The following is a 15094-nucleotide window of genomic DNA, read 5'->3' on the forward strand; positions in this document are numbered from 1 at the left end:
TTGTATATACTGCAAAATGATCACCCCATTAAGTCCAGTTAACATCTGCTACCATACACACATTACACATTTCTTGTAATGAGAACTTTAAAGACTTCCTCTCTTAGCAACATTCAAATATGCAATATAGTATTATTAACTATAGTCACCATGCTGTACATTACATGCCCATGACTTATTTATTTTATAACTGGAAGTTTGCACCTTTTTATTTAAGATTGTATTTATTTAAAAGAGAGAGAGAGAGCACAAGTGGGGGAATGGCAGAGGGAAAGGAGAAGTAGGCTCCCCGTTGACCAGGGAGCCCGACACAGGGCCGGATCTCAGGGCCCCGAGATCATGACCTGAGCCGAAGGCAGACGCTTTAACCAACTGAGCCACCCAGGCGCCCGGAATTTTGCACCTTTTGACTCCCTTCATCCATTTTGCCCACACCTCACCCCTCTCCTCTGGCAACCACCAATCTATTCTCCGTGTCCATAAACTTAAAAACAGTTTTTCAAAGTTATTTAACATTCCCCCCTACCCTCTTCAACAAAGTTATACCATACAGTTTTGATATCATTAGATTCTTTTGTCACATGCTGCATTCCATCCCAGAATCACTGACAATCAGATGGATTTTTAAAAATTTGCAAACAGTAAAGTTCATTCTTGGTGGTGTAACATTCTATGTTGTTGTTTTTTTTTTAAGATTTTATTTATTTATTTGACAGAGAGACACAGCAAGAGAGGGAGCACAAACGGGGAGCGGAAGAGGGAGAAGCAGGCTTCCCGCTGAGCAGGGAGCCCAATGCAGGGCTCGACTCCAGCACCCCGGGACCATGACTCGAGCCGAAGGAAGATGCCCAACCACTGAGCCACCCAGGTGCCCCCATTCTATGGGTTTTTAACAACTGTAGAGTCATATATATCTACCCCACCCTTGTACAGCCCATTATATACTCAACCTTTCCCTCTCCCACAATCCCTGGCAACCACTGCTCTGCTTTCCATCCTGTGGTAGACTGAATAACAACCTGAAAAAATATGCAAGTCCTAATCCCTCCAACCTGTGAATGTTACATCACATGGTAAAAGAGACTTTGCAGATGTGATTAAGAATTTCGCCATGGGGAGATTATCCTGGATTATCCAGGTGAGTCCTAAATGTAATTACAAAGGTCCTTAAAGGAGAGCAGCAAGACAGTCAAAGGAGGTAGTAGGAGACATGAGGATGGAAGCAAGAGGTTGGAGTGATGTGAGGAAGGAGTCACAAGCTATGTAATACAGACAGCCTCCAGAAACCAGAAAAGTTATGGAAATGAATCTTCCCTTGGAGCCTCCAGAAGGAACCAGTCCTACAGCCCCTTGACTTTAGCCTAGTGAAACCGATTTTTTACTTCTGGCCTCCAGAACTGTAAGAGACTAAATTTGTGTGGTTGTAAGCAACCAAGTTTGTGGTAACTTTTTATAGCAGCAGTGGGAAACTAATACATTTCCCTATAGTTTTGCCTTTTGCACAATGCCTTATGAATGGCACTATACAATACTTCGGGGTCTTAGAATCTGGCTTCCTTCACTTGGCAAAATGCATTTACAATTCATCCATGTTTGTATTATATATATTGTACCACTAAGAAAAAAGATTCATTCGTGTCAAGTGAATAGTAGATCTTTCCTTCTTATCACTGACTAAGTACTCCACTGTATGCATGTGCCAGTTTGTTACCCATTCACATGTTGAAGGACATCTGGTAGTTTCTGATGAATAAAGCTGCTATAAACATTTGCATACAAGTTTGTGTGTGCACATAAATTTTCCTTAGCTATTAAAGAAAACTCATAGGTATTCATAGCTTTTAGGACATGGGGATGGCAATTTAAATATCATTACCAGGGAAACACATTATTAAGTAATACAAACAAAAAGAATTACAGGCTTATTAAGGCCAAAGTTATGTTCACAGAACAAGCCAGAAGTTTTGAGTTCCAGATGTCTTACAAGACCCCTTTGTTAGTAATAACATTTTCAAGGACATATTAAGAAACCAGAAAATCATCTTACTCTGTTGCTGGGATTTCTTACACCGGCAGTTAGGACAGCCTGTGGTTTCCCAGACCAAATGCTGAAATTCCATTATTTAGAACCAAAAGAAATAAAGACAGATCTCAGAAGATTAAAACTTACTATGGAAAGGAAAAGGGCAAAATGGAACTATAAACAATTGGAATATTACCATGGAATGTTATCCATCCTACAGTGTGAACAGCAAAAACTGGTAATATCTGAATTTCTGATTTATTATATTGGCAACCCATTTACCTCTAGTCCTTAGTACTGTTGCCACGAAACTTTTCAAATAATTTCATGAAGTCATTGAAACTTACCTGTTTTTTCCAGCAGATGTGCAGTAACACCTCTGTCAGTGGAGTATGCCTGAACAAAACAAAAAATAAGTCATTCAAACATAAAAGTGGCAAAAATTTTCCCTAAGGGACCCAAACTACAGAGGAACAATTCTGAGTTGCATCCCTCAATGCAAAATCAGGTACAAGTCACATACCTATCGAAAAGGCTTATAAAACTAATTGCAAAGTGTCTAATAAATATTCATTGGGGTTTGAGATTTTTCTCCTACTTACAAGCTAATGAAGTAGCCTGTTTCCATTTACTGGATGCCAGCAGCATGGTAAGCAGTCTGAGCATCATCAGCATATTTGTATGGGTTCCCCACTCCCCACGTCCCACAGGGGCCATGCCGAGGGGCCCAGTGGACACACTGTGTATATATTTTGCATTGCAGCTGAGTAATACTGGCCTTGGGGGAATTCACATCTTCTAGAGCAAGCCTCTAATTTGTTGAGAAGGAGATATCACCTCATCCCTCAAGGCAGCTCCCTACAAACAAAGCCCTGGGAAAGGACTCAAGTAGAGTGGTCTGGATTTTACGTTCCAGGCCTATGAAATAACAAGCTGTGTGGCTCTGGGCTGTGACAGCATCTTCCAACAATAGCATGCCCAGAGAGAAAGCAGACTATCTATCCTTCCACATGAAGCAGGCAATAAGAGGTCCTGCCCAAAGTTTTGCTCCCAGGAATATTTTGCTTCACCACCATCTTTCAGGGGCTAGAATACATCCATTTTTAAGCTGGTGCCAGCAAACCATGTGTAAACCAGGCCTGTGCTTTTTCTCTGTTAATCAGTCATAGAGAACTCTCTGGGAAGTCATAAACTTAGGTTAGGGGAGAAGTAAATCAGTAGAAGCAAGTACCATGGGAGTTTAAAATATCGCGTCATGCACTTTACTTGTGCCTTCTGACAGCTTGGACTCAATCACGTATATACAGCGTTACCATTTTCTACTGGAATACTGTTGTCACTTCCTATTTTAGTGTTTCCATGGATCAGACGACACTCACTTCCTGATGGTCATTTCAAGTGGCACACCTCACTCTCCTTTCAACTTCCAGATTTCCTGCCCATGCTTTTCATTGAGTGAACCTATCCAGAAGCTGAAGGGCAAAGAAACCTATTGATACTGCCCCCTCCTATGACACAGAGCAGGTAGAGAGGATGGAGTGAATCTGGAAGGGCAAATGGAAGATATCTAGCACAGCCCATAAATGGCATTGATGTCACTGGCATGATTTTCTAAAACATTAAGCCATTCTTGGGAAAGTTCCAAACAAAACAACACACGCTCCTTTCAATTTACACAGTAGTTCCGTTCCTGGAAAATTCCAGGATATTAAAACCATGCAAAAAATACTTTGAGTTATGCTCACTTCAGCAGCAATATACTAAAATTGGAATTATACAGAGAAGATAAGCATGGCCCCTGCACTAGAATGACATGCAAATTTGTAAAAAGCATCCCATATTTTTAAAAATAAATTTTAGAGAGAGAAAAAAGTACATTGAGTTTACATGCAAAATGAGGTCAGGTTTAGGTTCAGATGATTACAACTAAGTTTTTCATACACATGAATGCCTAGGGGGATGTTTGAAATTACATAAGATGTAGGAAAATTCATCCTTGTAAGAAAGTCACATGCATTGAAGGACATATGACATTCTTGGCTTCTGCCCAACTAACTAATCCCCAGCCAGGGGGTTCCCGTCAATCACTGCAACAACCATAGTAACCCCACATGTTTTCAAAGCATACTCTCGGACGGTACTGCCCCTAGTGATAGTCTCCTAAGGTGAAACATTCATCCTTGCAGAATTTGAGTTTGATATTTCATCCACTTAGCGTCTGGAGGCAACACTCGATGGAAGAAATTACTTCTCAATTTATGGATGGAAGAAATTACTTCTCAATTTATGGATTCTTATTCAATCCAACATACAAAAGTCTCTGACCCAGTTACCAAACACTTGCTGCCATTTCTGGCGATGTTTGTGAATGTGAATTTTCTGATTTGGTATAAATACAAAGTGAGAAAATAACTGAATGTGAAGCTCAAACTTCACACGGAGCCAAATTAAAGTTTATAAATAACCACATTTCATATCACCTGATATTAAACTATAACACTTTTCTATTTTTAACTAATATATTTTAAGTAATACATCCACATTATATAAAAATACAAAGTATATAAACAAAAATAAAGAAAAAAACATAACATTCTATGGTAGACAGAATAATGGCTCCCCTCAAAGATGTCCACGATCTGATTTCCTGGAACCTGTGAATGTTACCTTACATGGCAAAAGGGACTTTGCAGATGTGACTAGTGAAGGATCTTGAAATGGGTAGCTAGCCTGGATTGTCCAAGTGGGCCCAAGGTAATCACAAGGGTCCTTAGGAAAGGGAGCCAGGAGGGTCAGAAGACAGAGCAAGTGATGTGACAATAAGAGCATGTATTGGAGTGTTGTAACGAGAGTCAAGGAATGCAGGCAGCCTCAGCCTCAAGAAACTGGAAGACACAAACAATGGATTCTCTCCTAGAACTTCCAAAAGGAACCAACCCTGCAGACACCTTGATTTTAGTCCCAAAAGCCTCTTCATATTTCTGACCTCCAAAACTGTAAGAGAATAAATTTGTGTTGTTTTAGGGCACTAAATTTGTGGTAATTCATTACAACAACAATAAGAAACTCATAAACATTCCTGCCCCCCCCCCAGAGATCCAGCATTGTTAACACCTTGGTACCTGTACTTCCAGATCTTTTCCTATACCATTATATGTATCTGTGCATCTGTGTGTACTTCTTACAAAAATGAATCACAGTTGAATCACATGCTGTTTTATAACCTGCTTTTTAAAAAAGATTTTATTTATTTATTTGAGAGAGAGAGAATGAGAGAGAGAGAGCACATGAGAGGGGGGAGGGTCAGAGGGAGAAGCAGACTCCCTGCCGAGCAGGGAGCCCGATGCGGGACTCGATCCAGGGACTCCAGGATCATAACCTGAGCTGAAGGCAGTCGCTTAACCAACTGAGCCACCCAGGTGCCCTATAACCTGCTCTTTTTAAGTCTACAAACTCCTTATGTCCATTTCATCAAATATCTAGACTACATTAAAAATTTCCCAAATGACACAAAAATGCCCTTAACAGTTGTTTGGTCCATAACAGGATCTATTTGAGGACCACCCATGGCATCTGATTATTAGGTCCCTTTTGTTATGATGTTGACTATTAAAGAGACGGTTCTACAGTTGCTTTGAAGAATATGTCACCTTTTGGTTCACTTAGTTTCTACCTCTGGTGCTATTTAGTTTGTCCTTTTTTTTTTTTTTTTAAGATTTTATTTATTTACTTGACAGAGAGAGAGACATAGCGAGAGAGGGAACACAAGCAGGGGGAGTGGGAGAGGGAGAAGCAGGCTTCTCACGGAACAGGGAGCCCGATGAGGGGCTCGATCCCAGGACCCTGGGATCATGACCCGAGCCAAAGGCAGACGCTTAATGACTAAGCCACGCAGGTGTCCCTTAGTTTGTCCTTTTATCCCTGTATTTGCTGTAACATTTTTACTAAACATTTTTGGCTAGAATTCTTTATAGGTGATGGGCATTCAGGTTGAATCACATCAGAAAACACGGAATATATGGTTAATCCATTAATGATGTTGAGACTGACCACTGGATTAAGGTGATGATTGCCTAATCACTCCATTTTACAGTTATATTTTTGCCCTGAAACTAGGAAGTGACCATTGTTCTTTTTGCATTTTAAAAATATCCAGTTCGAGGGTGCTTGGCTGGTTCAGTTGGTAGAGCATGTGACTCTTGATGTAAGGTATGTGAGTTCAAGTCCTATTTGGGTATAAAGATTAATTAAAAATAAAATCTTTTTTAAAAAATCCAGTTCCCATTAACCATTTTAACACCTGTAGATATGGTGTTATGATCATTATAATTATGGTAATTTCATTCAAGATTGTGATGTTTTTCAAAATCTATCATCTCTTCTGCATTTACTAATTAGCATTCACCTGTGAAGTAGAGCATTCCTTCATCTGGGGGGATATTTGGTTACATGAAATACAAATTCTACCGGAAAGGCAGGATAAAATGCTTAATTTTTTTACCATTATAATTATGAATTTTCATAGTAAGTAGTTAATTCAACAGCTTCCTCAAACAGTGAATTTTCAGAGTCCATCTGTTTGAACTCATTGCCACCGTTGGTCTTTATAATGCTCTAAATGTCATGACAATAGCCGGTGGAACATAACCCCAGTAATCTTTAAGAACTTTATTTATTTATAGCACAAAAAAATATCCCTGGCTTTTCTTGTATTTTCCCTGTTCCAGCCTTGGAATAAGCTATTTCTCCAAAAGGTCCAGTTGTACTTTAGTGGGGAATAGTTTTCAGAGACCACAACCTGAGCACTTAGGGGTGTTCATTACTGGGGTAACATTGCTTTTAGGCCATTTCACTGGATACAGTTAGAAAAATATACATATTGAGGCAGATAGACTCTAGGGTGGTTCCCATGATCCCTACCTCCTGGTGTTCATGTTCCTGTGTGCTCCCCTCCTGAAAGTGGAAGGAATCATGACTTACTTCTAGCCAGTAGTGTATGGCAAAGATGGCAGGATGCACATGATTACATATATATGGTTATATATGTATGACTGATGGCAGTCTTAGAAGGAGAATTTCTCCCTTGCTAGCTCTAAAGAAGCCAGCTGCAGGCTGTGAACCACTTACGGAGAGAGCCACTTGACAAAGAACTGAGGGCAGCCTCTGGCTAACAGCCAGCAAGAAACGGAGACCCTCAGTCCAGCAGCCTGCAAGGAATGAAAAACTGCCAATAACCACAAAGCTTGGGAGCAGATGCAAGCACAACCTTGACTGACACCTTGATTGAACCTCTGTGAGTCCCTAAAGCAGAGCATTTAGCTAAGCCATGCCCAGACTCCTGACCCACAGAAAGTGTGAAATAATAAATGTGTCCTGTGTTAAGCCTCTAACTTTGTGGTAATATTGTGTAGCAATAGATAACTAATACACTATTTAATCATGGGCGTATATGAATTTTTTAAATTCAGTTTTAACATTTCAGTGTTTTTCTTAATTTCTCAGATTTTTATATTAATATTCTTACAAATAATGGGACTACTGGTCCTATCCCCTGGAGGACTGCACACCAAATGGTGAACAAAAAAACTGAAAATGAGGGATCTCTTCTATCTTCCCATTCTTCCTCTCTTTGAAGGAGAACATTTATTATTCATATTTTCTCATTCACAGCCTTGCTCATTTAAGCAAACTAAGTCTATGAAATCACTTTATAATAATTTTAGCCCTAAAATTCCTTTAAATTGTTATTGTGAGGTATAACATTTCCTATTAATATAGTCCTTCATGGCTTAAAACTAATTTTTTTCAAGTTAAAGTTTCTCTAATAAATTTTATTTTATTTTTTTTAAGATTTTATTTATTTGACACAGAGAGCGCAAGCAGAGGGAGAGAGAGGGAGAAGCAGGCTCCCCGCTGAGCAAGGAGCCCAATGTTGGGACTCGATCCCAGGACCCTGGCTGGGATCATGACCTGAGCTGAAGGCAGCCGCTCATCTGACTGAGCCACCCAGGTGTCCCTCTCTAGTAAATTTTAGAATGGCATTCAATTAACAGAAGTTTAGGCAAAATTATCATACAAATTATTTGCTTTTCACTAACAATGCTTTTTTCCCCAAACAAGGAACATCATGCTTTTTAAATGTTCTTTGAAAAGAATACATAGTTTCATTCTTCATATTTTTAAGAAACATATGAAATAGAAATTCAAAGTCCAAGCTTTGGACAACCACTTATGGTGAACAAAGAAGTCCCTAATTAAAACAACCACTTTCACTTTCTTCTTTTAATATTTAGTAACAAACATTTATTTAATTTTTTAAATTATACAAATAAATCTATATTTCCATTATTTATGATAAAAAGTTAAATGTTTTCAAATGTCCATAGGAAGTAATGCCATTAATATTGATAAAAGAAAAAAAATATTCAGATTCACTTTGAATACTTGTCTATTACTTTCAGGTTTAGCACAAGATGTTATAGAACAAATAACTTAGCCTGACAAAAACCATTTCCCAAAAGTACTACTTCCAGTAACAATTTCTCTTCTGAATGAGACCTGACAATAAATATTGTGATGTTTCTCACAACTACCCTGCTCATGAGTCAGTAAATATTACTCTAATGTATTTTATAGAAGGTAGCAGGGCTGGCCTTACAGAAGCTTGAGGAACAATGGGTAGGTTCTCTTGACCAAAATTATCATATCCACTAAAAAAGAAATTAAGTTATTTAAGTCAAAGACTTTTCTGGCACAGCTTTACACATTCTTTAAAACTCTGTTCCATGTCATGAAACTCTTTGTTCTAGATTAGAAACATACTGAAGATGTTGAAGGAATCTTGAGAAATTGGGTCTAGGTTTTATTTATTTCTCTGTCCTCACGTCTAGTATAAAACCAGCATATTAACTCAATTAATGTTAAATAAATGAATAATTGGAGGAAGGAAGGAAGGGGTGTAAAGGATCCAATGAGATGGTCTTAAGTGCCTTTAAATTACTGTGAAATATATTTAAATGTTTTTTAAATGAAGAAATATAAAATAATGAAAAACTGTAAGAAGTTAACCAAAACCTTAGTAAAAGCTGCAGATTTCCATGAATCAATGAAAGAAATAGGTATTAATAGGAGGATCCCAGAAAGATGGGAGAGTAGGAGGATTCTGAGCTCACCTCTTCCCACAGACAAAACAAAGCTATAAATGCATATAATGCAACTCACTCTGAAAATGACCTGAAGGCTGGCAGAACAGATCTTCCATAGATAAAGACAAAAAGAGAAGACCACATCAAGAAGAGTAGGAGGCACAGAGACACAGCTGAGAACCAGACCTCTGACATGGTGACCCACAAGAGGGAGGGACATTACAGACACAGAAGTCATCTCTGAGGAGCAAGGGACCACACCCCACATTGGGCACCCCCAGCCCTGGAGACCTGCACTGGGAAGATGAGCCCCCATAATGTCTGACTTTGAAAATCAGCAGGGCTTAACTCTGTGAGAGTTAGAAGGCTATAGGAAACTGAGTCTCCACTCTCAAAGAGCCAGCACACTAATACTTGGTCAGGACCCAGAACAGATGAAGCAGTTTAAAAAGCACATGGGTTATATATAAAGATTTATTGACTAACTTTAGCGAATGTTCTGGAGGGGAAAGGATCTTTAGGAGCTTTCTCTGGAAATGGAAGTTTGGGGAGGCACTATTTATCTTACCCTCCTTCAGTGTAGCTAGCCAGATACTTGTGGAAGCCAGTTGTGATACTCTCCACCCACCTTGCAAGCACCTATTACCCCACCATGGCATTCACCTGCAGACCTGCCATGACAGGTGCCTCTCCAAGGCAACTCCTGCCCTGCCATACCTGGTGGGCAGTCCCAGCTGGGACTGGCATTCCCCCAAAGCAGCTACCACCCAACTACACCAGGCAGGCAGCCCCAGTGGTACTGCACCCCTCCAAAGTGACTCCTGCCCTGGGAAATCAGAGAGGGGGGAATCAGTCCTGCCCACCAGCACAACCTTAGCAGTTGTAGCCTGGTTCTGGTAACCAGGGGAGACTGGACTACTGGGCCCCACAAGATACCTTCTAAATAAGGCCACTACCTTCAAGACTAGGAGATGTAGCTGACCTACTTAATACAAAGAAACAAACACAAAGAGTCAGACAAAAATGAGGAAACAGAGGAGTATGTTCCAAACAAAAGAACAAGACAAAAATCTCAGAAAAAGAACTAAACAAAATAGAGATAAACAATCTACCTGATAAAGCGTTCAAAGTAATGGTCATAAAGATACTCACTGAACTTGACAGAAGAGTGAGAACTTCAAAAGAGATAGAAAATATAAAATAGAACCAATCAAAGCTGAAGAATACAATAACTGAAATGAAAAACACACTAGAGGGAATCAACAGCAGTTTACAGTATGCAGAGGAACAAATCAGTCATCTGGAAGATAAGGCAATGGAAAGCATCCAAGCTGAATAGCAAAAAGAAAAAGCAATTTTTAAAAATGATGCCACCTGGGTGGCTCAGTCAGCTAAGCATCTGACTTCAGCTCAGGTCATGATCTCAGGGTCCTGGGATGGAGTCAGGCTCCGCACTCAGCAGGGAGTCTGCTTGTCCCTCTCCCTCCACCCCTCCCCCCACTTGTGCTCTCAATCTCTTTCTCTCTGTCTCAAATAAAAAAGTAAAATCTTTTTAAAAAATAATGATAGATTAAAGGGTGTGTACAACACCATCAAGTGTACTAACATTCATATTACAGAGGTCCCAGAAAAAGAGAGAAAAAGGGGCAAAAAAATTATTTGAAGAAATAATAGCTGAGGGGTGCCTGGGTGGCTCAGTTGTTAAGCATCTGCCTTCGGCTCAGGTCATGATCCCAGGGTCCTGGGATTGAGCCCTGTATCAGGCTCCCTGCTCGGCGGGAAGCCTGCTTCTCCCTCTCCCACTCCCCCTGCTTGTGTTCCCTCTCTTACTGTGTCTCTCTCTGTCAAATAAATAAAAATTTAAAAAAAATTTAAATTAAAAAAAAAGAAATAATAGCTGAAAAATTCCCTAACCTGGGAAAGGAAACAGACATCCAGGTCCAGGAAGCACAGAAAACCCCAAACAAGATGAACCCAAGGAGGTCCATATGAAGACACATAATTAATATATCAAAAATTAAAGATAATCTTAAAAGCAGCAAGAAAAAAGCAAACAGTTATGTACAAGAAAGACCCTATAGGGTTATCAGCTGATTTTTTTTCAGCAGAAACTTTGTAGACCAAGAGGGAGGGGCATGATACAGTCAAAGCCCTAAAAGGCAAAAAACATACAACCAGCAAGGTTATCATTCAGAATTGAAGGAAAGATCAAGAGTTTCCTAGATAAACAAAAGTTAAAGGAGTTCATCACTACTCAACGGGCCTTACAAGAAACGTTAAAGCAGAAAAAAGGCCAGGGATGCCGGGGTGGCTCAGTTGGTTAAGCGACTGCCTTCAGCTCAGATCATGATCTTGGGGTCCTGGGATCAAGCCCTGCAATGGGCTCCCTGATCAACGGTGAGGCTGTTTCTCTCTCTCCCTCTGCCGCTTCCCTGCGTATGCTCTCTTGCTCACTTTCTCTCAAATAAATAAATAAAATCTTTAAAAAATAAAAAGAAAAGAAAAGGTCATAACTAGAAGTGATAGACTAATGAAAGGACAAAATTTCACCAGTAAAAGCAAATATATAGTAAAGGTAGTAAGTAGATCAATCAGTTACAAAGCTAATATAAAGGTTAAAAGATAAAATAACTACAATCAATTCTATCTACAAAAATTAGTTAAGAGATAGATAAAATATAAAGATGTGTAATATAACATCATATACCTAAAATGTGGATGGGTGAGTAAAAATGCAGTGCTTTTAGAATGTGTTCAAACTTAAGCAGCCATCCACTTAATATAGACTGCTATATACATAGAATGTTATATATGAACCTCATAGAGCCACAAATAAAAAACCAATAATACACAAAAAATAGAAAGGAATCCAAGCATAACACTAAAGAAAGTCACATAATCACAAGGGAAGTGAACAAGAGAAGAAGAAAAGAATAGAGAAGAGCTACAAAATAACCAGACAATTAACAAAAGGGCAGTAAGTACATTCCTATCAGTAATTACTTTAAATGTAAGTGGACTAAATGCTGCAATCAAAAGACAGAGGGTGACTGAATGGATAAAAACAATAATAATAGCAACAACAACAACAACAAGACCCACATATATGCTGTCTACAAGAAACTCACTTCAGACCTAAAGAGATATACAGACTGAAAGTGAAGGGATGGAAAAACATATTCCATACAAATGAAGGCAAAAAAAAATGGGGCAGAAATACTTAAATCAGGCAAAATGGACATTAAAACAGAGTGTAACAAGAGACAAAGAAGGGCGTTACATACTGATAAAGGGATCAATCCAACCAGAAGATATAACAATTGTAAATATCTATACACCCAACATAGGACCACCTAAATACATAAAGCAAATATTAACAGACACAAAGGAGAAACTGACAGTAATACAATAGTGGGGACTTTAACACCCCACTTACACCAATGGATAGATCATCCAGTGAGAAAATCAGTAAGTAAACAGTGGCTTTGAATGACATATTAGACCAGATGGACTTAAGAAATATATTACAGCACATTCCATCCCAAAACAGCAGAATTTACATTCTTTTCAAGTGCACATGGAACATTTTCCAGGATAGGTCACATGTTAGGCCACAAAACAAGTTTCAATAAATTTAAGAAAAATGAAATCATATCAAGCATCTTTTCCAACTACAATGCTATGAAATTAGAAATCAATTACAAGAAAACTGGAAAAAACACAAACATATGGAGGCAACACAGTATGGTACTAAACAACCAATAGGATCAATGAAAGAAATAAAATAATACCTGGAGAAAAATGAAAATAATAACACAATGGTATAAAATCTTTGGGACATAGCGAAAGCAGTTCTTTTTTTTTTTAAGATTATTTATTTATTTATTTGACAGAGAGAGACACAGTGAGAGAGGGAACACAACCAGGGGGAGAGGGAGAAGCAGGCTTCCCATGGAGCAGAGAGCCCGATGCGGGGCTCGATCCCAGGACCCTTGCGGGGCTCGATCCCAAGACCCTGGGATCATGACCTGAGCCGAAGGCAGACACTTAATGACTGAGCCACCCAGGCACCCCAGCAAAAGCAGTTCTAACAGAGTTTATAGCCATAAGTAAGAAACAAGAAAAATCTTAAATACACAATCTAACCTAACACCTAAAGGAACTAGAAAAAGAACAAAGCCTAAAGTTAATAGAAGGAAGAAAAAATAATAAAGATCATAGTGGAAATAAATGAAATAGAGATTAAAAAAAACAAAGATCAATGAAATTAAGACCTGATTCTTTGAAAAGATAAACAAACTTGATAAACCCTTAGCCAGACTCAAGAAAAAAGAGAGGGGACTCAAATAAATTAAACCAGAAAAGAAATAGAAGTTACAACTGATACTACAGAAATACAAAGGATTACAACAGACTACTATGAAAAATTATATACTAACAAATTGAACAACCTAGAAGAAATGGATGAATGCCTAGAAACATACAATCTTCCAAGACTGAGTCAGGAATAAATAGAAAATCTAAACAGACTGATTATTAGTAACAAAATTGAATTAATAATCAGAGAACTCCCAATAAACAAAAGTTCAGGACCAGATAGATTCACAGGTGAATTCTACCAAACGTTTAAAGAAGAGCTAAGGGGTGCCTGGGTGGCTCAGTCGTTAAGCATCTGCCTTCGTCTCAGGTCATGATCCCGGGGTTCTGGGATCAAGCCCCACATCAGGCTCCCTGCTCAGTGGGAAGCCTGCTTCTTCCTCTCCCACTCCCCCTTCTTGTGTTCCCTCTCTTGCTGTATCCTTCTCTGTCAAATAAATAAATAAAATCTTAAAAAAAAAGAAAAATAAAGAAGAGTTAATATCTATCCTTCTCAAACTATTCTAAAAAACAGAAGAAGAAGGAATACTTCCAAATTCATTCTATGAGGCCACTATTACCCTGATAGCCTAACCAAAGACAATACCAAAAAGAAGAGAAAAATATAGAAGAATATCCCCGATGAACATAGATGCAAAAATCTTCAACAAAATATTAGCAAATCAAATTCAACAATACATTAAAAGAATCATTCACCATGATCAAGTGGGATTTATCCCAGGATGCAAGGATGGATCAATATCTACAAATCAATCCACATGATACACCACATTAACAAAATGAAGGATAAAAATCATAATCAACCCAATAGAGCAGAAAAAGCATTTGACAAAATTTAATATCCATGCACAATAAAAAGTCTCAACAAAGTAGGTATAGAAGGAATATACCTAAACAAAATAAAGGCCATATATGACAAATCCACAGCTAACATCATACTCAATGATGAAAAGCCAAAAGCTTTACCTCTAAAATCAGGAAAAAGACAAGGTTGTCCATTCTCCCCACTTTTATTTAACATAGTACTGGAAATTCTAGCCACAGAAAGCAGACAAGAAAAAGAAATAAAAGGCATCCAAACTGGTAAGGAAGAAGTAAAATTGTCACTATTTGAAGATGACATGATACTATCTATAGAAAATCCTAAAGACTCCACCAAAAAAATATTAAAACTCATTAAATGAATTCAATGAAGTTGCAGGATATAAAATTAACATATAGAAATCTGTTGCATTTCTATACACTTGCTAACAATCTAGCAGAAAGAAATTAATAAAACTATTCCATTTACAATTGCATCAAAAAGAATAAAATACCTAGGAATGAATTTAACCAAAGAGGTGGAAGACCACCATTACTATTTAACATAGTACTGGAAGTCTTAGCCTCAGCAATCAGACAACAAAAAGAAATAAAAGGCATCCAAACTGGCAAGAAAGAAGTCAAACTTTCACTCTTTGCAGACCACCTGTTACTCTATGTAGAAAACCCTAAAGACTCCACCAAAAAATTGGTAGAACTAATACATGAATTCAGCAAAGACAAAGGA

The 15094-nt window shown here is 38.4% G+C and overlaps 1 non-coding gene across 1 annotated transcript; it reads left to right on the plus strand.

Moving 5' to 3' along the window:
* Positions 1-3761: 3761 nt before the first annotated feature.
* On the plus strand, positions 3762-3868 carry LOC113931605. The gene has a single exon (XR_003522772.1). It is a non-coding gene; the product is annotated as a U6 spliceosomal RNA (small nuclear RNA).
* Positions 3869-15094: the final 11226 nt, after the last annotated feature.

The sequence above is a fragment of the Zalophus californianus genome, chromosome X, assembly GCF_009762305.2.
Source record: "Zalophus californianus isolate mZalCal1 chromosome X, mZalCal1.pri.v2, whole genome shotgun sequence".
Classification (NCBI taxonomy): domain Eukaryota; kingdom Metazoa; phylum Chordata; class Mammalia; order Carnivora; family Otariidae; genus Zalophus; species Zalophus californianus.